The following is a 25,369-nucleotide window of genomic DNA, read 5'->3' on the forward strand; positions in this document are numbered from 1 at the left end:
GCACTTGTGTGCAAATGACCTAAAGCACATCTCTATTATACTGTGCAAGTGGGCCATACACTCCACAAAGTCATCACACAGACCATGTACTACTACCACCTCAGCAGTGCCTGTGTTAGTGTCTTCCTGTCTCTGTATTATGGCCCTACACAAATATTGGGTTGCAGCCATGGACCTACCTTACTCATGTGGTGGACAGTACTCAGAGCATGCTCTCCCACTGGCACAATAGCTATCAGTGTCCTCCTTTCACTTCTGTAGTTTGCAACAACCAGTGGGGATTGTGCTGCAGGTGATGACATAGCTCTTCAGTTAGAGCTCTCAGTGTCTTCTTGTCTTTGTATGTCATCCTGTGTTTGTGGGGGTGGACTGCACAAACACAGAAGCTGTATCAGTGGAGTGGATGGGAATGTGGACATAACGTCGGCCATGCCTAACTCTGACACATGGCCCCTGACTTTGCTGGGATTTTGCTAACATTATTATCTGAGCAGGACAGTTTCCTATCATCAGACAGCTGTATATCACTGGTGGAGAATCCTGATATACAAGGCATTGATGAAAACTCCAAAAGAAATAACCCAGCCAAAGTAAGACCCTTCACTGAAAGCTGTAGCCCAGTGAATAAACTACTACTACTACTGCTTGATATATTGGTACACAAAAACAATGAGTATTATACCTCATACAACTGGCCTTTGCACCTGAAGTCCACATGTTACTGCAAAATGATGTTTTGATGATTGTAAGTTCCACTAAGCCACTCACTGAAGTTGAATGTCAGATACTTGCTCACCCAGACTCTGCCACAACTTGTTGAGAGGGAAAGGTTAGTTTGCTTTTGCTTTCTTGTATTTTATATTACTTAATTATCTTCTGTTTGTATACTGTGTTTTGTTTTCTTTACACTGTGTTAGACCACAGCTGTGTCTCTTGTGAGTCACACAGAATATTTTTTCTCATTCTCCCACCCTGTTACTGTTGTGTTCTTAAACACAACTGTCTTTGTAGTTGCCTGTCGCTGATGTTAATTTGGCCACATATCTCCTTCGCTTTCCCCTTTCACTGGCTGTTGTAAGCACAATATTATCATTTTGTGAAACTGGGTCTATATTAGATTTTTGAAAATTTTGTAGAGCTAATCACTATAGGTCGACACATAGTATCAATCTATGAAATAATCGAAAAGCACCCCCCGCTACTTAAATATACCAACTCCAAGATCGCACTTCAGTGCAATACAGTGCGGAAACGGAAGATTTCCATTTCCTACACTGTAGCATGATCTTGGAGTTGGTATATTTAAGTAGTGGGGGTGCAGGGAGGCTTGCCCCCCTGCCTACACCTTTTACTTTATGTTTCTGTGTTTTTATTTATTTTTTTTTAGATGTTTGATTATTTTGTAGAGCGATCACTAGGCATTGACCTATAGTGATTCACTCTATGAAATTTTCGAAAATCTAATATAGACCGTGTGAAATCACTCCCCTTCAACTATTTAAATTTATTGGCCATCCCACTTTATTCCATAGAGCCAGAATACAAAAGTGCCAACCCCCTTTTAGTCTATCTTACTGTTTTAAAATTAGTGGCTCTCCACTTAGACAGCTAAAGCTTAAATGACCCCCGTCTTCATATCTAGCTGCTTAGTGCACACTGCAATGCTTAGGATATTAACCAATTTTTCATCTTACCTTTAAACATCTAATGCAAGACCACTGGTCATTGGAGAGCCCAGATTCTGCCTCTCAGTAGTCATCCTAGGACTAGTTCTTCTATATTCTCCTGGTGAGAGAAGGAGCACAAGGACATTGTTTCCTGGAAACTGCTGATCACCAGAAAGCCTAATATAGTAAACTCTCAGTTAACAGGAATTCAAGCAACTGGCATTCTCAAGCAACCAGCAAAATACAAATCCATGAAATACAGTACAATTTCCATGTGTTGCACATTCTGTACTCTCCCCTCAGAAACAGACCTTACATTTTTAGAGTTTTTAGAGTTTTAAAAAGGAAGATAGGAATAAATTCCCTCTGTCCTCACCCTGAGAAGAAGTCAAACCAAACAAATAGCATAGGGTACAGTATTAGTCAGGCCTATTCTTAATAATAACTCTCAAGCAACCAGAAACTACAGTTATCCGGCATGTACCAATCCCCATGAGTGCCGATTAACTGAGAGTTTACTGTAACTGGTTGCTAGGTGACAGCTTGGAATTTGTACTTATATTCTACTTCTGGTGACAGAAGGAGCAGAGTGCATTGATTCCTGATTGTTTCTGGTTAGGCAGTGAGTGTCTGTTCTTAATGTTACTGATTGGTCTGGTTGCTATTCAAGGCATCTACCAGGAAAAGCCTACAACAACTTACATCATCTGGGACAAGACTGTGGATCACCAAACAGGCTGTGGCCTGATTCTTATCTTGGGATTGGTGCTAATGTTTTGCTTCTGGTGAGAGAAGAAGCAAATTAGGATTGTATCCCAGGAGAGGGAAGCTGTGGTGAAACCAGCATTAGTAGTAGCCAAGCAGTAGCCATTCACGTGACTCGTCTTTTCATCATTCTTGACAAGCTAATTCTTTGTTTTCATTAAGTACTGCTCGATATATTTATAACTTCAGAATATCTGCCTAAATACTTCAACCTTAAATTTTCAAGTTCTACTCATTAGTTTCCCTTCAAGTGTTTGGCAGTGCCCTGCATAGACACAGGCACTTTGAGTGACATTTTTACCGTAAAAGCATGATTGAAATTTCATCAGTAACTAGTTGCATACAGGACAACAAGTCTAGTTTGCAGTGACAAGCACTGTTACCAGAGTTGCAAAGTGGAGACTCCTGATGTTACTTTATATTCTCACTCCAACTGTCTAATCAGTAAGAAAGGGTCTGTTGCCATGGATATGAACTTTCCCACTACCTCCATTATCAGCCTGGTGGATATAGGCATCTTGAGGCAATGCAGAAATTGCTTCATGTTTACTGACAACCAGTTAATTCTCAAACAAACTGATATGGTATGTGAGAGATGCATTAACACAATGTCACTGGAGGTAAAGATCTCATATAAAAGTACTCCTAATGTAAATACGGTTGTCAGAAGTACACGTGCTGCATCCATCATACACAGTTCAAAGCAGACATATAGACCCACATATGCTGAGGCACTTAAATGTAAACTTCCTAAACTCCAAAGAACTCCTAGATGAAGTACACATAACAAACAGCTTTAGCAGCCCCAAATGCACTTTTTCAAAACAACACCCAGATCAACACATACAGCCACATCTTATGGAGCCTCTGCTTCTAAGCCCATAAGGCAAGCCACCCTACAATCCAACAGTCTGGTCATTGAGAGACACACTGATGTTCCTCTTACCGGGCTGAGTAAGGTGAAAGTCATAGTCATTTGCTTATTAGGGGCTAAGATCCACCACATTACACATGCACTCAGGCCATTGGACCACACGTACCAGTATGACTCAGTCATAGTCCATGTGGATGTAAATGACTTGAGACATACCTCCCTAGACTACATGAAGAGAGACATCATGGAGCTCTTGGAATATGTAACTCAGGCTGGTATGAGCCTAGCATTGAGCAAGATTTTACCTTCTCTAAGGATGATGCCACAATATGAACAAAAGGTGATTGACTTCAATAATTGGCTTAGTATCTGGTGTCATTCTAAGGGGGCACAATATTTGTCAGCATGGAAGGAGATGGTCAGCAGACCATGCTGTTTTGCCAGGGATAGTCTACACTTCTCCACTCTAAGCTTTTGAATATTAGCTAAAACATTGTCTTCCCCCATAGTGCCTTTTTTAGGCAATGCCAAACTGAAAGTACTTCTGATATATAATAAATCAAAACCAAGAAAGTAAAGGTATTACTGCTCAGTGCTATGAGTTTAAAGAAAAAACTCCACTTCCTAGAAGCTGTTTTCACCCTAGAAAAAGCTGATGTCTGTGCAGTTACTGAGACATGGTTTAAAGCCACAGAGAGCACACAAGCAGTGCTAGGTTATAAAGCCTTCCACACATTTAGACCAGCTACCAAACAGACAGGACTAAAGGTGGAGGTGTTAAGATTTTCATCAAAAATAAATATAGCACAAGGCTGGCTAAATGGCAATGCAATTGAGCTACTCCATGTTCAAATCACCATAGGCAAAATCCATTACCACTCCCTTGCAAGCTACAGGTCCCCCTTTATGACCCAAGAAACTCGTACCATGTATTTAAACTTATTGGAAACACTCATCATCCAACCCAATACCATATTCATGGGTGACTTTAATTACCCCATTATTAACTGGGAATCCTATATCAGTGGTCCCCAACCACCGGACTGCAGACCGGTACCAGGCCGTGGATCATTTAGTACCAGGCCACCAGGCATGGAGTGAAACAAAAAAGTGAATATGTGTATGCACGTGTCATGTGTCTGTCTGTGTATTTGAGTGAATTCATGCATGAAAGCAGAATGTATGTGTGTGTGAAAGAAGAAGAGACTTGTTTGTATGAAAGGGTGAGCATTGAGATTGATCCAGATGTTATTTTACTCTCGCTAAGCAGCACTTCTGCTGTTTGGTGAGTGTAAAATAAGTCAAGGAAAATGAAAAAAGTGTGTGTGTGTGTGTGTGTGTGTGTGTGTGTGTGTGTGTGTGTGTGTGTGTGTGTGTGTGTGTGTGTGTGTGTGTGTGTGTGTGTGTGTGTGTGTGTGTGTGTGTGTGTGTGTGTGTGTGTGTGAGTGTTTCTGTCTGTGTGTGTGAGTGAATGTGTGCATGAATGCAAAAGAGATTGTGTGTGTGAGAGAGTTCGAGAGACAGTGAGAATGATCTTGTGTGAGTGAATGCATGCATGAAAGCAAATGAGACTGTTTGTGTGTGTGTGTGTGTTTATGTTTCTGTCTGCATGTGTGAATGTGCATGAAAGCAGAAGAGACTGTGTGTGCGTGTGCATGTGCGTGTGCGTGTGTGTGTGTGTGTGTGTGTGTGTGTGTGTGTGTGCGAGAGAGAGAGAGAGAGAGAGAGAGAGAGAGAGAGAGAGAGAGAGAGAGAGAGAGTGAGTGAAGAGTGAGCATGATCCCTGGCAGCAGTAGCAGCAATGAGGTTTGTGTATCTCTCGATCATACCACTCAACCTCTTGCACAATAAATCTGGACAGAGCCACAAATAATGACAGATTTTAAATATTGCTTTTATAAACATAGAAAGTCAGTAAGGTTGCCATTAGATTTACATACCTCTCGACCATGCTACTCAACTTCTCTCACAATAAATCTGGACACATTCCTCTCAACCTCTTAGAGGAAGAAATCTGGACAACACAGCCAAAAATAATGAGGGGACAAAGGCCCCAAAACAGGGACACTTTTAAGTATTGCTCTTATAAACTTAGAAAGTAAATAGAAATACAGGTTTTGTATTACCATGTATTTTCTGAAGTCTGAAACTCAACTGTCTGTCATTATTTTCTGACTTCAAACCTGAATGATTTGCCAGTGATTTGCAAGAAAACAATACTTTTATGAGAAACAGACCAAAAATATGAGGCAAAAATCTGGACATTCTGCAAAAATCTGTACAGTTGAGAGGCATACAGTGGACAGAGCCAAATAATAGGGACAGAATTTAAATATTGTTCTTATAAACTTAGAAAGTCAGTAAGGTGTACGTACCACTTGACCATAGCAGGTCAATGTTATGCTGTTAAGCAGAATGTACACTTTTTTGGGTAATTATTGCCAGTTTGTCTTTTTATTGTACTTTGGCTTTTCTCCTTGGGTCTCCACTGAAAATGGACTTCTAGTCCAGTTGGGCCACCCGGTAAACAAATGTCAAATAATTAAATAAATAAATAGCATGCATTTTATTATGCATATGCGATGGCCGATCTGTGGAAAATTTTCTTACATGAAACCAGCCCATACGATCTGAGGAAGACAACAGTCGAAAGCGCTTATCGGATATCTTCAAGGGACAGTTTTGAACTTTTTTATTTTTCATTTTATTTTCAAGTCGAAGTTTTATTCGTATTAAAGGACTACATTTTAATTGGAACACTTGTGGATTTCATTGATTGGCCATCCTTGGGTGGATTTTCTGTCTTTTTTCTGCTAATATTGACTGTTTTTGTGACAGACCACCTTTAGCGTTTGGGGGTTATTTATTTATTTGAAACCAGTCCTTGGTGCAAAAAAGGTTGGAGACCACTGTCCTATATGACACCAAACGTACAAGCACAGAGATTCCTGGATTTTGTAAACACAAACTCCCTGGACCAGATTGTCAATACACCAAGTTTCCTTTGAGGTAAAAATAAATCCTGTACCCCAGCTAAACCTGGAATATTCAGGAACTACTCTAAGGCTAACTTCCTGCTATTAAGTGATAACCTGGAAAATGTCAAGGCCCCATGAACCCTGAGAACACTGCTGCCTTTGCAGAACTGTTCACAGAAACCCTATACAAGCATGTTAATAGCTGCATTGAGGCAGCTGTACCCAGCAAGATGAAGTACAGAACTAACTCAAAAAACAAGCCACCCTGGTGGAATCAGAAAATCAATAGGCTGTATAACAGAAGGAAGAAAATCATTGCAAAAATTAGGAGATGCAGCAACCAGCAGGATAAAAGCATTCTAATCAAGCTAAACAAACAAATGAGATGACAAATAAGGTCTACCAAAGCCAAATTTGAGGAAAATCTGGCCTCCTAAGCTAAGCACAACCACAAGGAATTATTTAGCTATGTCTGCAACCTCAAGGGCAATACACAATTGTGTGCAGAGCTCATTGTAAATGGAGTCACCTATACTGAGCCAAAAGATATAGTAAACCTACTGGCCAATAAATTCAACTACAACTTTGCCTCTCTCTCCCCCTCAACCTTCCCTCAAGAAAAATCAAATATAACTCCCCCTACTATCACTAGGGAACAGGTCCTTAATGCTCTCTCTAATGCCAAGAACACTGCATCAATGGGCCCAGACAATATCCCAGGATGCCTTCTAAATAGCATGAGACATGACCTATCAGTCCCTCTGGAATTGCTATTTAACTATACACCAAACAGGCTTTGTGCCTCATGAATGGAGAACAAGAACAGTCATCCCTCTGCACAAAGGTGGGCCATTTACAGACCCTAGAAACTACAGACTTGTAAGTCTCACTAGTCTTATATGTAAAGTCATAGAAAGAATTATCATGGAAATTATAAATAATGATATAGTAAACCTCCAGACACTGGAGCCAGCCCAGTCTGGTTTTGTCAAGAGAAGGTCATGCCTACTTAGCCTGGTGAACTTTTTTGAGAAGGTCACTAAAGCAATGGATGAGGGCAAAATGGTTCACACTGCCTACCTTGACCTGGCCAAGGTATTTGATACAATATCCCACTCAGGCATTGTTGACAAACTCAAGAGGTTAGGTAAAAACCAATATGTCACCCAGTGGATAGTCAACTGGCTCACAGACAGGACCCAGAAGTTAGAATTGGGGAGTTCACCTCTATAAAGAGGCCAGTCACAAGTGGAGTCCCTCAGGGATCAGTCCTTGTACCACTCCTTTTTGGCATTTACTTCTCTGAGGTCAAGGCCAATGTCAATGGTCTCTGGGTGACTAAATTTGCAGATGATTGCAAATTAGGAGCTGTCATTGAATCCCACACTGACACAAATGACTCTAGGAAGGCCTGATACAGACAAACAACTGGTATCAGAGGCATGGACTAACACTAAATGACAAGAAATACATAATAGTATCCTTCAGGAAGTCATCCACCCCTGGTAACTATCATATTGACAACAGACCCCTTAGAGTTGACCCAAGTAGTCAGGGACTCAGGGACACACATAGACAGTAATCTAGCCTTCGACCATCACGTCTACAGTAGTGAGGAAATCATTCTATGTTGCACAACTTATAAACAAAGGTATGCCATCTAGGTCTAAGGAAGTCATTGTTCCACTGTATTCGGCATTCATCAGACCTATCACTGAGTACAGTGCCCCCTTTGGTCGGTACGTAACCAGGCATATCCAACAATTGGAATATCCACAGGGGTTCCTCACTAACAGAATACAGGGCTTAAGTAAAATGCCCTATGCAGACTGCCTCAAAGCCCTATCCCTCTATTCTGTCTCCTACAGGTTTTTCAGGGGAGATCTATGCCTGGCATACAGTGCATTGTCAGACCCCACTCTGATGGACCTACTGCATATCCACAAAACAAACAGCACCAGAATTACCCATTCTAAAGACTTAAACCTTGCCTGTGATATAAATAGGACCTGCTGGAGAGACAAGTATATATCCTTAAGACTACCCCATCTCTGGAACAGGCTCCCCATCCATGTGAAGGAGAGTTCCTCCCTAACCCAATTCAAGTGTAACTTGGACAATTGGATGGGGAACAGGAATATCATCCCTGGTTTGGCACCTATGTCTTTAATGGACACAGGTAACCTGTAAATGGTTCATCTCCCAGGCCTCTGCTTCTAAATGTTTCATCTCCCCTGCTTACCCTTGTGAAGGGTACCAGAACTTGTCAGAGATTTGGGATAGATGGCTAGCCTTAAAAAGGCCCTTGTGGTCGTTAGCCTAGTAAACACCTATAAACCTATGAAATGCAATGTACAGGGTATAATCAACATTGCCACCCAGGCAATGCCCACAGCTCTTACATGTGGCCCATGTTTGACCTATATCAGTGGTTTGTGTGGGGTGATTTTACTCAGGAACATCTTATTGGTGATGCTGGATATCTCCTGGTGCCATGGTTAATGTCACCTATGGCAGAAACTCCTAGTCCCTGGCAGAGAATGGCTACAAACCACCCTGCTATGAACCTGTGTCATTCTCTCATTGAAGGCCCAATTCCTCTATATAGACATATCTGTGGGTGCAATGCAATATGATCCTAGCACATGCAAAAAATCTTGCAAATGGGGCATTGTTGACAGATATTCACGGTGGCCTACTAATCTCTGCACTGATATTTAAGACTCCACTGTGGATTGCGTAACTGCCCAGACTTCCATGTAAAGATGCCTGAAATACCTTAATCTATGTTAGTGGTAGTGCAGACAGTGGGATACCTTCAATTATCCTCTGCTCCCATGAGGGGTGGGTTGTCCCACCTTTGGTTGTACTAATCATGTTAATTACCTCATCATCTGACATGGTCATAAGTTCTATTCTGGCCATCTACAGTATTTATATTATTAATGATGTCCTGCCAGTCACAGCCATGGAAGGAACACTCAGATTTCTCACAGCTTACCATCCACCAGCAGTAGAGATAGAGATAGAGGACCTGTACCAAAATGTCATTCTCTGTGTGGGAGAACTTGATTTTGTTTGTTTTTCCATATTATGGCATAGATGTCTGAAATGGAAAGGACATAGATCTATGAGAAATGTTACAGTCCTGCCTGGCATATCCCTACACAACTTCAAAGCCTAGGGTGCAGGTGTAGCAAGGACTATCTGTAAATGATATATCTATGGGTGGGTACTCACATATATATGGGGTGTGCATGGGAATGTATGCTTGCTTATGTTTTATCAGTCCAACCCCCCCAAAACATGAAGCCTCATAGACCTGATATATAAATCCTCTCACATATTCCACAGCTGAGAATAATAACTGTTACACAAGCCACTGAGAGACCATACTGTCAAACCATACCTCTAACAGTCCAACATTGTGTGAGTTGGGAGACATTTTTGGTACCCATTCATAAAGGTAAATCAAAAACACATCAAGAATAGTCTTTCAAGGCCAAACCTAAATTATTAATACCACATATGATGGAGAAAAACACCAGGAGCATGCTGTTTTGGTGTGGTGGGACACGAGATATGCTGGGATACAACCCTAACTATTTGGGGCATGTATTGCAGAAAGTTTCATGGTGTATACTGTTCCTCTCACTGGACTATTTCCTTCATCTCCATGGCAAACACACAATCTGCATTACTAACTAGGTGTAACAAATTTCAAAAAAACTTAACTTGCGGTTTTGTACCACTTTCCATGTGTTCCACTTACTAGTATCCCTATGACAACACACTTTCCTGACATCCACAAACATTACACAAGTTACTACTGTAGCAACTTCTGTGAAATGTACAAACTGCACAGGCCAACAGACAACTGCCATATTATTACACATTAAAGAGTTTGTGCCATACCTCTCAATGCCTTAGTGCAAGAATTTTGAACAAAGCCAATAATAATGGGATGACAAAGGCCCAACATCAGATAGGTTATAAATATTGTTCTTGTAAATGTAGAAAGTTGCTAGAAAAATAAGTTTTGCATTGAAATGCATTTTCTGAAGGATATGAAGACTGCAACTCAAATATATTTCATTATTTAGTGACTTAAACCTTCAATGGTAGGCTAGAAAATCACAAATTGTATGAGGAACAGACCAAAAATGTGAGTGAGACATATGGACATCTTGTGAAATTCTGGGCAATTGAGATGTATGGTTGTGATTGGCCTAACTCCCACAGCAACCACTGATACATTGCAAGTGAGTCTGCTGCACTTTATTTATTTTTCTTTTGTTTATCAGGTTTGTCCAACTGAGCTTCGTCAAAAAACCCTTTTCACTGGAGGCCCAGGAAGAAATTCACCAACATATGTCTTTAAAAAGACATTCAGTAATGTATATGAACAACCATCAAGTAATATACATTAACAATTATGCATACATTTGCTAATTATGTTACATTCATATGAAAATGAAGACTATTACAGTATTAAAGAAACTTAAGAATTTGCAGATGTTGACCAGTTTTTTCCAATATCATTTAATTTTTCATAACTTTTTCCATTCAACAGATAAAGTTGTAGACAATAGCGATAAATCATACAAAAAGTGAAAGAAAGAAAGTTGCAAACAAAATAACAATAACATCAACTATATACAAAGTACTGAATGCCTATTACTCTTTCCAGTGAAAAAAAATATAGAATACAGTTGTAACATTTTTCCCAATATTGCTTATAATAAGATTGTCTGTTAGACTTACATACTAATAATTTCTGTGCTAATAAATAATTTATTGCCATTTGTTTAAATCCATCCCATATTATTTTTGTTGTGTCTAGCAAATTTTGAGTGCTATAAAGTTTAGCCAATGAAAAAAGGGTAATCAGAGCACATAAATCAAATTGTATTAAACCAGAAGGGGATATATATATATATATATATATATATATATATATATATATATATATATATATATATATAGTAATGCAAATTCCCAGGATAGAATAAATTTCTTGTATCCCATTTTTTCCAGCCTGATTTTAAGAGAACACAAAAGTTTAGATGAACATTTACAACTCCAAAAAATATGAAGCATGTCTGCTTTTTGATGTTTACAAATTGCAGCTAGGGGATGATGTAGGGAAGAATTTGTTAATTCTATCAAGAGTCATATGGGCATTATTGAATATCATTAGTTGAGTATAGGCAAAGTTTTTAAAAGATAATAATCTTAATGATAATTGAAAAGAGCGAGATATTTGATTATTTGCAATTGAAGGGTTTAATTTGTTTCAGTATTTGGAATGAATGATAGAAGTTTGATATTTAATAGAAACAATTAATTTATAAACATTTGATATTTTTTGGAAGTAAATGCTAACCATAATAGTTTACATACGTTTTTATTATGTTCATTAATTATTGTATTGTGTACAAGTTTATAAACAAGTTCTTTAATTTGTCTTAATATGATAAAATAACTTTTAAGGAGGTTAAGAACAATTCCCATTTCATCAATCCAAGATTTTTTTATAACTGAGGAAATCAAGGATGTACTTTGTTAAATGTAACATCAAGTTATTTAACTTTATGTTAGGATTGAGATGTAATGGCTGGAATAACATCACAAATACTTTTAAACTGAGTAGCCAACAAATTTTGAGAAATTCCAGTTAAATGCTTTAGAAATTTATGGATTTTAATAGTTTTAAGGTTATCTTTATTTAGAAAAGATAAAACTCTGGGATTACACTGAAATTTACACACAGAGTTATATCACAATTTCACCCATAATGGAATCAATTACCTGGGTTTGGTTAAATTCTGCTATTTATATCAGTTTGCCTGAGTCAATTATATTATAATGAATCTTAAAATCTGGTAATACTAATCCACCAATATTTTAGGATATGTGAATTTTTGAAAACTGATCCTAATAGATTTTACAAACCAAAGAAACTTTGATAGTCTAGTAGAAATATTTTTGAAAAATTTAGCTTGGATTTTAATATTTGATGCATTAAATTGGAATAATAATCTTGGGAGGATATTTATTTTAATAATAGCAACTTTGGATAAAAGAGAAAGATTAAGTATGGTCTGTCTAAGGATATCCTGCTGTATATTGTTCCAAACTTTTCTTAAGTTATCTCGGTAAAACAGAATATGATGGTGACAAACGTTTATGCTCAAATATTTAATTGAATCACTTAGTTTAATTTCTGTACCAAGAAATTAAGTAGTCAGATTATATTTTGGGTTTAATATATATATAAAAAAAAGAAGATATAACCATATTCACTTTATAATTGTTGAATTTGAAGAAGGTATCAATAGAGAGTAAGATTTTAGGTAAGTCAGTATTAGGCAAAGAAAAATAGAGATTTAGATCATTGGCAAAAGCCATTAGTAGTATTAAAAGAAATAAGGTTTCTATATAAATATTGAATAGATAAGGAGATAATGGACACCCTTGTCTTGCTTCATTGATAATTTTAATTGGAAAGGAAGAAGCATTATTTATGTATAATGTTGTACATGCATTAGTGTACAGAATTTTGATCCATTCAATAAAAGATTTTGGAATATTGAATTCTAACATAACACAAAAAAGACAGTCCAAATGAAGTCCATCAAAAGCCTTAGTGGCATTAAAAGCTAATACAAAATTTGAATTGTTATAATGTTTGGATAGTGTGATTAAAGTATCCACTGTAAGTGTGTGGTCATAGGTTTGTCTATTTTGAATAAAACAAGATTGATAAAATATATTATATTTGGAAGATACTTTTCAGTCTGTTTGCTAATAAAGATGCATATATTTCAATATCTATATTTATAATGGAGATTGGCCTATAGTTTAAAGGATTTTTAGTATCAGATTTACCCTTAGGGATGAATATTGTTTTAAAGCTACTTAAATATAAATCTTTAATACCATTTTCCTTAATTTAGTTGAGTAAGTGCAACAGTACTTTTGAAGCTGCTGGAGCAAAGGTTTTATAAAATTCAGCAATAATGCCATCCTGGCAAGGTGATTTACCTCCTTTAAGACTGTTGATTGTTTGTAGAATTTCTTGTTGTGTATTCAATGAAGTAAGACAGTTATTTTGATCTTGATTAATTCTGGGAAAAGATAAAGTACTTAAAATTATCTCTTTCCTGATGGTTGTAGGAGAGGTTGTGTTCTCCATATATTTGGGAGTATAGGTATGTAAATATCTGCAAACTCTCTTCTCTAGTGTTATAAGATTTATCCTGATATGACATTTCAGTTATTAAGGGAAAGTTTTTATTTACATTTATGATCTTTGTGAGAAATTTGGAAGGACCTTGGGTACATTCAGAATATTTAGTCAAAGTTTTTGCTTTATGGAGTGTTTGTTGTGATGCATGAAGTAAGTAAAGTTCTTTCTATATTTTGGTTAAGTGTTCATTAACTCAGAATTATGTTTTATATGTAGCTCTTGTTCTATTTTATAAATCTTATTTTATATTAAATTCTCTTTGATTTATTTGATTTTTTTTGTAGTAAAATCTTTTACTTATAAATATTCCTCTAATTTGAGTTTTGATAGCAACCCATTGAATGTCAAGAGGAATTGAGAATAAGAGAAGTTATTCAGGAAATTTTCAAATAAAATAATTTCTGTCTTAATATCTTCTTTCTGGAATAGGTTAGGATTTAAAGACTAGTTATAATTATTAGTCCCTAGTTTGCGGGTATTAGACCAATTTATATTAAGAGACATTCTAGAGCAATCAGAGAAAAACCTGGGTTCTACTTGATAACTAATATCAGCAGTTAAAAATATACCAGATATTAGAAAGAAGTCTAGTCTGGCCCATGTTTTATAGCAATGGGAATAGTAAGTATATTTTGTCAGGGTAGTTTTCTTGTTCTGGAAGTTAGCAAGGTGAAAAAGACTAAAATCTGTTTTAAGTTCTGATCTCACATTGTATGCATAGAAATTGCATGATTTACTTTTGCTTGTTCTGTCATTACTGGGATCAATAACAGCATTCCAATCCCCACCATGAATATAGTAATGATTTGGAAAGGAAGATAAAGTTTGTGTATTATCATGAACAATTCATGTTGTTTAGAACAGGGTGCATATAAATTTAGTAATAAAACTGGCTTATCAAGGAATGTACTTTTAATAACCATGTAACACCATCTTCCCTCCTTATCTGATTCTTGCCTTAATATTACATCCATGAAAGACTCTTTGATAATAATTGCAGCACCAGTGCTATTTGAGTTATTGTTTGATACAACAATTATTTTAATCCATTTCTTCCCCTTCACCTGAGACCACTGCATAGATGTCATATGCATTTCTTGGACAAAAACAATTTCAACTTTTGACTTAAATGTTAAATGAAGAAATAATTTCCTTTTTATTGATTTGAATACTTTTAACATTCCAAGAGTCTATTCCCAACATCATTCTCCAATAATAGAAAAATTATAGGGATACTGAATGTATAAGTTTCAAGAGTCATGCTCCAAAAGTTTAAAACTGGACTTAATGGAAAAGGTAGCCAGCATTTAATTATTCCTGGAAGATCCCCATGCCTTACCACAACCCCACAATACCAGGAAGATATTAAATTAACAACCTGTAAAGGGTTAAATAAGTAAAAGTTCCAATAACATAAGCTTATTATATAACCTTTACATTTTATCATGTTTGAACTGAAGCTTAGAATGAAAGTACTTTTAACAGCAACAGGCAAGTAAAGCAAAGCTGTCCTATAGCACCATTGTACCCAGTTATTAGCTCCACTATAAAGAGAAATCTGTGAATGATAAATAATTATATTGATTAAAATAATTATTAATAAAATAATTATAAGCTCACATTAATTTAGTCATTCTTCTTAAGTTAAATGTATTTTTTGTCTTTAATCATTATTAATAAAACTGAATAAAAGGGAAAAAGAAAAAAATATTGTCTTATAAAACTCAGGCTATATAGATCAATCCAGTGTCTGACTTTCAAAACAATCACAGTAGTAATATACAGTCATATATTACATTGTTCTCTTCTAGAGATAAACAGAGAATGTAAACAGCATTAGAATTATAGTTGATAAAGTTAGACCATAATTCAAACCATTCTTGGGCTAAAAAGATGTGTTTCACAACCTTGAATTTTCCAGTACAGAAACAGTGCTCCAAACATTACATGATAGGACCTTGAATAGCACCAGTTACAATTTTCAAATACTATGGAGTTATTATAAATCTGAAACAGTTAGAAATAAACAATACTAAACCAGATTGGTAGAAGTTAACAGATATCAGTCGGGAGAAAATTTGAAAATATTTTGAAAGATCTGTTTCACCTCTTTTATTAAAGAAATTGAGTACTTCTCTTCTTTATGTTGGAAGATTAATGTGGATGGATATTTCATGTGAAATTTAGTTGTACTGTTTATTAGAAAAGCGCAGTATGGAGCCAGCTTCTGTCTATCCTGTTTTATCTATAAAGGGAGTTTGTGTGCAAAAGTAATTATATTGCCATTCCAGTTAATTACTTTCTTCTTTCTGGAAGCTGCAAGGATCTTGCTTACATCTTGGTAGTTTAACAGTTTAACATACATTTGTCTTAGTTTGTCAAGAGTGGATGATTTCCTGGTTGCTTGATGCACCCTTTCTATGATAATCTGATTAGCTTCTGCCTGATTTTCTAGTAAATGGCTGAAGTTTCAATTAATATCGATTGATCATAGAACTTAGGAACACCACTTACCAAGATGTTATTATGTTTGCCTCTGGCTTCCAAATCCAGTAATTTTTCCTTAATATCTTGAATAGATTTAAGATTAGAGTAGAAATCCTTTTGCAGTTGTTCAATTTTTACTTAATTTTCCATCAATTTTGCTTCTGTAGCATCGTGTCCATTAGAAATGTGATTTATTGTATTGTCAAGTGTTGAAATCTGAATAGAAAGTAGTTGTAATGCTTACTTGAAGAGGTTGTAATATCAGTCTTAACTCTTCTAAAATAGGAGGTTGATCTGTTTTCCCTTTATTAACTGATTTTTTTTTTATTCTCCTGCTGTTTGGCTGTTCTTGCCTTTTTTGTGACAATTTCTTTCGCTGTTGAAAAAAGCATTGACAATTTTGCTTTGGTTGTTTGAATGTCCATATGTACATTTGCCATTTTACCTTATTTTAGATGCATTTTTCATTGATGCAATTTTATGTAGTCAAATAATCAACTCTGGTTTATTTCAAAAGATTTATTACTTTATATTCTCCTTATTGTTAGTTCTTTCACCTTGTAGTATAATATATTCAAAGCTTGCATAACTCAGTGACCGAGTCAGATCACTCCCTTCAAATAAACTCCCAGCACTTTCTTAAAAAATAAATATTAGGTAGTGTTTAGATCCACTTCAGATCCATTGAATGGACGTCTAAATTTAACTTTGACTTTTTCTGACAATTCTTATTTTCTTCCCCTTTTATTTTTCTTTATGCAGGTCGAGAGCCACATTTCATGTGTGGACTTACAGCTGAACCGAAGTTCTTCCATCAGGCCATTTAACAGTGATAGCTCCATGGTAAAGCAAAAGAAAGAAAAGAAAATTTTTGTTGTTGTTGTCTTCTTGAATCAAAAGTATCCTTAAAACATTATTCCAAAGTCCCTTCTTGCATTATTTATTTCTTTTTTCCTTTTCTCCCACACAGTTTGGAGAATAGAGGAGTACACGTACATCGTTTGCCTTAATGTTGATTTATTTTCCACTGATGCAATTTTGCTTAGTCCAAATTCAGCTCTTGCTTATTTCTACTCCTCTCTTTTTACTTCACGTTCTCCTTATTGCTATTTCCTTCCCCTTACTGTGCAGAGTATATGAAACTTGTATTTCTTGGCCCCCAAGTCAGATCCCTCTTTTCAAACAAGGTCCAGGACTTTTATTTTAAATTTTTAAAAGAAATATATAAAAGGTAATGATTAATACCACCTCAGATTCATCAAATAAAAGACTTTACTTAACTTTGACTTGTTTTGACAGTTCTTAAATATTTCTTCCCATGTTTATTTTCCTTTATATAGTTCAAGAGTCACAGTTCATGTAGGATCTTACAGTCAAAATGAAGCTGTCCCTTCAGGCCAGTTAATGGTGACAATTCCAAGGCAAAACAAAGGAAAGAAAAGAAAATTCCTGTTGTTGATGCAGCCTTTTCAAATCAAGATTATCCTTTAAACATTTTTGCCAAAGACTCTTCTTGGCTTATATATTTCTTTTCTCCTTTTCTCGCACTCAGTTTGGAGAACAGCAGAACATGTGAACATCTGGAACCACCGAGTCAAACTTTTTTTAATACCACTTCAGAATCATCAAATATAAGACTATACTTAACTTTGACTGGTTTTGACAGTTTTTAAAATTTCTTCCCCTTTTATTTTTCTTTATATAGTTCGAGAGTCAAAGTTCACATGGAGACTTACGGTCAAAATGCACCTCTCCCTTCAGGTCAGTTAATGGTGACAATCCCAAGGCAAAACAAAGGAAAGAAAAGAAGATTCTGGTTGTCACTGCAGCCTTCTGAATTAAGATTATCCTTTAAAAATTTTGCAAAGACTCTTCATGGCTTATATAATTCTTTTCTCCTTTTCTCCCACTCAGTTCAGAGAATAGTGGAACATGCAGATGTTAGCAATCACTGAGTCAAACTATTTTCCTAGGTCAGTTCATGGTAAATTTTCCAATTTTGTATCAAGCTTGTAGAACAGCAATGTTATATATTAGATTTTTGCTTTTAAAGGACTGAGATTGTATACTAGGCAGTTTAAAAGCATTGCAGTTGTATCATAGCTTAGCTAGCACTGAGTCTATAGGTTGGCTAGCAGATGTTGAACATTGATCATTTGAAGTGGTGTATTACGGCTTCTGTCAGATTGATAGTAGATCGTGTCATTAGTGTTTAGAAATTTAAAGAAATGGAGTTGACGGAAAGAATCTAGGTAGGGCAAACAATGTTAATATTGTGGTTAAGAATTGGTGTATAAAGCAGCTTTAAATAGAATTATATATATATATATGACTTCAATTATGTTTATATTAGAAGTAATGAGATGCAAGTGAGCAGTGTCATAAAACTATGCATATAGCTGGGAGATGGTGGTAAAACTGTTCTGGGATTGGTGAAGACTGGTTGTGGGGCACAGGATTCTGAATTAAGAGAAATTTGAAAATATTGGAATCTGAAGATAACAGTGGCATTTATTCTGAAGATGTACAGGATCCGATATATTGGTTTTATAGGTAAAATTTTAGTTGTGTTTTAAATGAGTTTGCATTTTGAATGGGTTTCAGTGCAGTGGGATATGGCTGCACAGTTTAACCAGACTGTTTAAATATAGAGAGTCACCTTTGGTCATAGTGATTAGTGATTTTTATCTAGAGCATACAATTTTATTGTGGGAGTAGCGGTTTATTAAGTTGTTAAGGGCTGGAAAATTTTTGGCTTATAGAGAGAGCTGTTTATTGTAGTTAGCTAAGAGCTAAGTGATGTGATAGTAATAACCAGTTTAATTTTCTGAGGGCTAGGCAGTGATGTGTAGTTTTGTTATAGTTTATTGCAAATGTGACTATTTTTATTATAACATTAGACAGTTGTGAGACTTGAAGGTTAGTGAAGACTGGTGTAACACAGAAGGGAGATTGCAGTAAGAAAGTAAATGCTATACAGTTTCTGGCTATGTTAGCGAGGTAGGTTTTTACTTTATATAATTTACCTAGTAACACCATAATAACTATTTCCTCTGCCATGACTGTACACAAATAGTTAAAGTAACACTTTCTTTTCCTGTAACATCACTGCTGTACCTTTAAATAACAGCATAAACACTCTTTACAAGTGCATACTGTCAAGGAGCCCCTGAACCACCACAAGGAGACACGAGTAACATGTGATGTCAATGTTTTACCAATATGTTTACCTTTCCAAAACATATACTGCACTTGGAAATGCTGCTTTCCAAAGTTTTCAACAACTCAATTTGTTGATCTTGTACAGTACTCTATAAGACAATGAGGCCCACTACAGATATGTTAGCTGATCACATGCTGTTTCAAAGCTTCTAGAGTGTCAGTCATGATAATGAGGTACCAGTTAATGAATGCACCTACAATGACCAGTGATACAAAGAGAGGTTTGCTCACCTATGGGTACTCACATGTGCATGAGCACCTGCATAGCACACTGAGCAGGTGTGGATGAGTCCCTGTGGTGACATGGAAAATGTAATTTACTTTTGTTGCCTTTAGCAGTGCTAAAGAGCAAAACTGCTATCATAGTTAGGCACCCTGATGTTTGTGCACATTTTCCATGCCATATATTTATGTACTAAGCAATAATGGCACTATGATTGGTAATGCTATCTAGCTGCCCAGTATAGTGCATCATGTGCCAATAAACTCAACACATGTAATCCTGTTTCTCTGGAACGTGACCTAGTGAATGAGCATCACTTCTAAGGGCACTGATCTTGGCAGGGCTCCTAGGTGGTACAGGAAAGAGAGCAAAATCTGCCTGTATCTGCTGCATATAGACCAACAGGTGCACATGAATGGGGACTCTTACATGGGTTGCCAATATAACGTGCATGCCCAGCACAGTCTTGCCAGGATGTGGTTACATGCCATTGGTATAACCTGCTCTGTGGAGCAATGCTGGCTGCACTATAGTGATCTGAAGAGGCATTATTCTGACTTTCTTAGCTGATAGGAAGAAAAGTTCAAATCAGGGGCCCCTGAGAGGTATTTCAGCATGTTTGATACTTCATTGTCCTTTAATTTTTTTTCTCATGATAATTTATTCTTGATTTGGACTTCTAATTTAAGATTTCTTTGCTTTTTATCATTCTCTTTAGCTTAGAATGAAATGCCGGACACCACACTGCTTTTTCAGAGGAGACTGGAGCAGCACTCCAAGCAAAGGGTTGTGCATGATGTTGTGACATAATTGTTAGTATTCATTAATATAGCTGACAGTTACATATGCATGCTGCCAGAGTGTGTGTCTGTAAGTGGGTCAATGGATGTGTAACATATGCCGGTAGAGCTATTTGGATTTTATAAATAATTATTTATCATTTTTATATCAAACTGATTTGTACAGATGTTTGTGCTGAAAATGTTTTTGTGAGGTTTGCATGTATTAAAATGTATCAACAGTGTACTCTGCTGGAAGGAAAAGAAATGTACATGTATTATTGTAAATGTATAATTGTAAATGTATATGTTTTAACAAAAGAGTGGAAGAGAAGAGGTTAATTTCAAATTTAAAATATATCTGAAATTAAATTACTTTATGGGTTAAGCCATAAAGATGTTATCTCACAGTTTTGGATAGCACCAGAGGCGATGTCTGTGCTAGAGAATAGGTTGTAGCTCCTGTAGGAAGAGTGGAATGGTTTTATTGTTTTATGCCTTCCAGATGCTTTAATAAAACTAGCTAAAGGTCTAGTGTGCACATAGGCAGTAAACCCTGGCAGTTTCTAGTGATGGGGGATAGTGCAGGAAACAGAGTCAGATAACCAGATATTAGTAGGAGGTTGCTCCCAGCATTCTGTATTTTGTCTTGGATCTGACAACAAGGACCACATTATCTTGCCTTGCTCTATTCAGTAAGTAGGAACAGTAATTCTTTAGATTAGTCAGGAAAATATAGTGAGAATAATTAAGCATTGTTTTTTGTGTAACCGTGTGACTCTTTCCAGCTGTGTTATTTTCATTATTCATGTGACAGAAACTCTGGAGTTTACTGTAAATAGATATTTAGTATTTTCATGTTCTTTTATTATTTATTATTAAATCTATTTAGACTTTTTATTGTGGCTGGTCCTTTTTAGAAAATATTTAAGTTTTGAGAATATTTGCACATATTTATTTGGTGATAACTCTGGCCACTCCTGAAATCCTGGCTGCTTGGTCAACATAAACATTTGTATTAGTATTAATTTCACATAGTATAACTGGATACGCTTTTAAGAGCCTTTTAGTAACTGACTGGTGGCAGTGAATCTACCTTATAGTCTGTGCAAAGCTGGTAGAGCAGGTAATCTGTGGCAACCTTTCACAGTGTGTGTGTGTGTGTGTGTGTGTGTGTGTGTGTGTGTGTGTGTGTGTGTGTGTGTGTGTGTGTGTGTGTGTGTGTGTGTGTGTGTGTGTGTGTGTGTGTGTGTGTGTATGTGTGTGTGTGTAAAAAGTAAATCTCAGAGAGTGTGTGTATGTGTCAACTACTTTTTGGGGACAGAAAACACTGGTTTTACAGAGAGTGGTGGAGGACTTGGCTTGGGCACTTGGCTGAGGACTTAACTCTGAAGCTGTGCTAATGGGTAGCCTCACTGGGGACCTGGAGAGAGATGGAGAAAGAAACCCAGATCCTGGGCTGAGTGTGTTCCCTGTGTGCTCTTAAGGGAAATGGTGCTTGATGCGGACAGGTCTGTATCTGGAAATACTGAGTGTATCCATTTGTATTCTAAGTGAACATACCTCTCCAGTGTCAGTCGTGAGGATTCAGGCTCCTTGATTACTGGCCCAGAGTGGGGATGTCACATGTTACATACTAAATAGTAATGCTTGTTTTCTGTCTTCTCTCCCTTTCTTTGTCATTATCCTCAATTTTTCATTTTTATTTGCTGTTTCTTGTTTTATTTCTCTCCATTTATGTTTCTGTTTCCCACAGCATTTGTCACACCTATGCCAGTGGTGCTGCCCAAGTCTCCACCCACACACTCACTTGGCACAGCCTTCTTTTCCAGAACTCCTCTTGGCATCAGGCCAGTCACCTCAGTGAACAAAGTCGGAGGGGGGGTCTGGTCACCTTGTCTGTGGCCCCTGTCAGTCACCCACTGGAGAGCAGTGCTTCAAAAAGGTCTCACAGAGACAGATAACTGGTGCCAGTGCCATGGTTTAAAGCGAAATGCCAAAAAATGTATAATTTTTGATGTTAGCCAGAAATGCTCTTCATAATATCTGCAATATGCCCAGTAATGACTCCTTCTGCAATTCGTATGGAGTTAAATATATCAGTTACATATCTAAGTACGATTGTAAATTATTTTTTATAAGACCCATTGCTAGTACTACTATTACTGGAACTGTCTAGGTATCATTCTTCCACATGGCCCTTGTTTCTGCCTGCAAGTCCTGGTATTTTATGACTTTGTGTCTCTCTATAAGACACTGTAGTCACTGGGTGTAGCAATTTCAATGATCAATGCTACTTTTGTCTTCTTTTCATGAACTATTGTATCTGGTTTTCACGCATCTATGCTTTGAACTGTTGGTAATGAGTGATCCCATGTGATATAAACTTTATTATTTTCTGTGATACTTTGTGGCTCATGTTTCCAATGTTTTTCATCCACTTCAGTGCCATAATATTTCCACAATCCCCAATGCAACATTCTTGCCACATTATTGTCTTTCAGTATACAGTCCTTCTGCTATTAATATATCACAATCAGCAACAAGATGTGCGACTGTTTCCAATTCTGTTTTACAAAACCTACATTTGTCTGTTTCGCACACATGTTCAATGGACTTTGTAAATCAATGTGCACATAGTCCACACTCTTGGGTCGACAATATTAAACTGTCTTCTTTTGGTTTTAATTCACCTCTTCTTAACCATTCCTGCATTCGATCCTGATCAACATGAGGTTGTTCCAAGAGTTTTCTATACTTGTAACTATATTTATGCATTTTCCACATTTCTTGCCTTCTCATCTGATAGTTCACCTTATTTTCTTTCTTTAGATTTTTGGCACATTCAGTTGCTGCCTGATTTTTATCTATTTCTGATTTGAATTCCATTCCTGCTTGACTTCAATGTGCTCCTGCTAAACTAAGCAGAGAAGTAATCTTAGACTTATTCTCCTCATGTTTCAAAACTTTCAATATTTGTGAGGTCAGCAGATATGTATGCAGTCCCACAATTGTAGATCAATTTTGAGGAGGCTCATACCTCCTTTAAAACAGGGAATATATCATCTTGGTATGCACTGCTTTTATAAATTATTTATTTATTTATTTAGCATTTGTTGACTGGGAAAGTCCGACTAGGTTCCACAGTGCCTGTTTTCAGTGGAGGCCCGGGGAGAAATGCTCCAGAAGCATGTCTTTGGAATGTGGGAGGAAACCGGAGTAGCCGGAGGAAACCCACGCGAACACAGGGAGCACATGCAAACTCCACATAGAAGGCACCCCAGCCGAGAATCAAACTGGTCAACCACTTGCTGTGAGGCGACAATGTTAACCGCTACACCACTGTGAAGTATTAAGTCTTTTAAAATATTCCTTACTAAGTTTTATTCACATTTGTTCATGCTTCATTGTGGATCCTTCATCAGTTCCCAGATATTTATACAATCCCTCTTACTCAAGTTCTTTTATATCACATTCTTTTCCCAAACTGATGTTTTCTTGGTGCTGCATCTGTTCTCCTTTAAAAGTTGCTTTTGCACATTTTCAAGACTGAATGGCATTTTTATATCATCTGAAAAAGTTTTGACCACTTACAGTTGCACTTTCAGTTCCTCATCTGATAAACTATACAGTTTTAAATCATCTACAAAAAGAAGATGAGAAGTCTTTACACTTTGTTATTTTCTGGCAGTTAAATTGTAGCCATGACCTAATCTGTTAAGTAGACAGCTTAATGGGTTAAGGGTAAGACAAAAGAGCATCAGTGACAGAGAGTCACCCTGGAATATCCCCTTTGAATTTTTATCCCTGGGATAATAATTTGTCCGTTATCATGGCTTAACTGCAAAGTGGTTTTCCACTGTTCATGTAGTGTTATTGATCAGTGTAGGGTGTATCTTATGTATTTTAAGCACTATTTTATCCATGAATGTAGGATGCTGTGAAATGCTTTTTTGTAGTCTATCCATGTGATACTTATATTTTTACCCTTTTTACAGCTCTCCAATATGACTATATTTAACAACAAATGATCCTTTGTTCCATATGACTTTCTTTGATTACTCTTTTGTTCTATTGCCATGATTGAGTTTTCTTCTAAATGAGTATAAACTCTACTGGCATCATTTCCAGTGTATAGTTTATACGTTGTCGGAAGGCAAGTTATTGGACTATAGTTTTTAGGATAGCTTGCAGGCTCATTCTTAAGTATGAGGATAGTTTTTCCTGTTGTTAAGCAGGATGGTGTCTGTTTGAGGTGCACATATAAAAAGTTCTTACCCATGGCTAAATTTTCATGCAAAGATGTTAATACTTTTAGCCAGAAGTTAGGTACTGCATCAGGGCCAGGGTTTTCCATTTAGGAGCTTTTCCTAACTTTGTTTCTCTGGCTGTTAACTTCATTGCATTTTATATACTGTACATTTGGACTTCTTATTTGTTCTTTTACTTATTCTATCCATTTAGCATTTTTGTTATGTTCCACAGAATCTTCATAGATATTTCTCCAAAATGTTTCTATTTCTTCTTTTTTGGTAGTGTTTCAATTACTTTTGCCTTGTTTCTGAATTATCTATATAACTTTTTTGGGTCATCAATAAATTGCTTATTTTGTAATTTTTATTTATATTTATCTACATATCTTTTAAGTTTTTCTGCCTGTGTTGATATTTTTAGCTTATTATTTGCAAAAGTGCACAATAGAGCCTGATCTGTTGTAATACTATGTGTTGTCTTTCTGAGTATTTTCGTTGATCTGTTCCCTCTTCTCATAGTTAACATTGAGACTTCTTGTCTTAATTACTTTATAGTTTTCTCTATTTGATACTTCCATGATAGCATTTGATTTCTCCCCTTCCTTTCCCTTACTACCCTGTGTTCTTGTGGTAAGACTTTATCTGTTTTCAATTTAGCTGCACAGTAATATATCCTATTTACTTTTATGTCACATGAATCTATATGGAGAGTCCTGATTACTGTGTTCATTTGTTTTATCAAACTTCTAACTTTTTGTGTTTTATTGACCTCCTGTAGTCTATTTCTTTAACTGATCTTGAAATGTCTGTCCATCTCTATTAAATCAAGCGACTCTTCTCTTAGATCATTTTCTTCTAAACTGAGGGCA

This window comes from Protopterus annectens, chromosome 3.part0 (assembly GCF_019279795.1).
Source record: "Protopterus annectens isolate FY-2018-M chromosome 3.part0, PAN1.0, whole genome shotgun sequence".
In the NCBI taxonomy this organism is placed as follows: Eukaryota; Metazoa; Chordata; order Ceratodontiformes; family Protopteridae; genus Protopterus; species Protopterus annectens.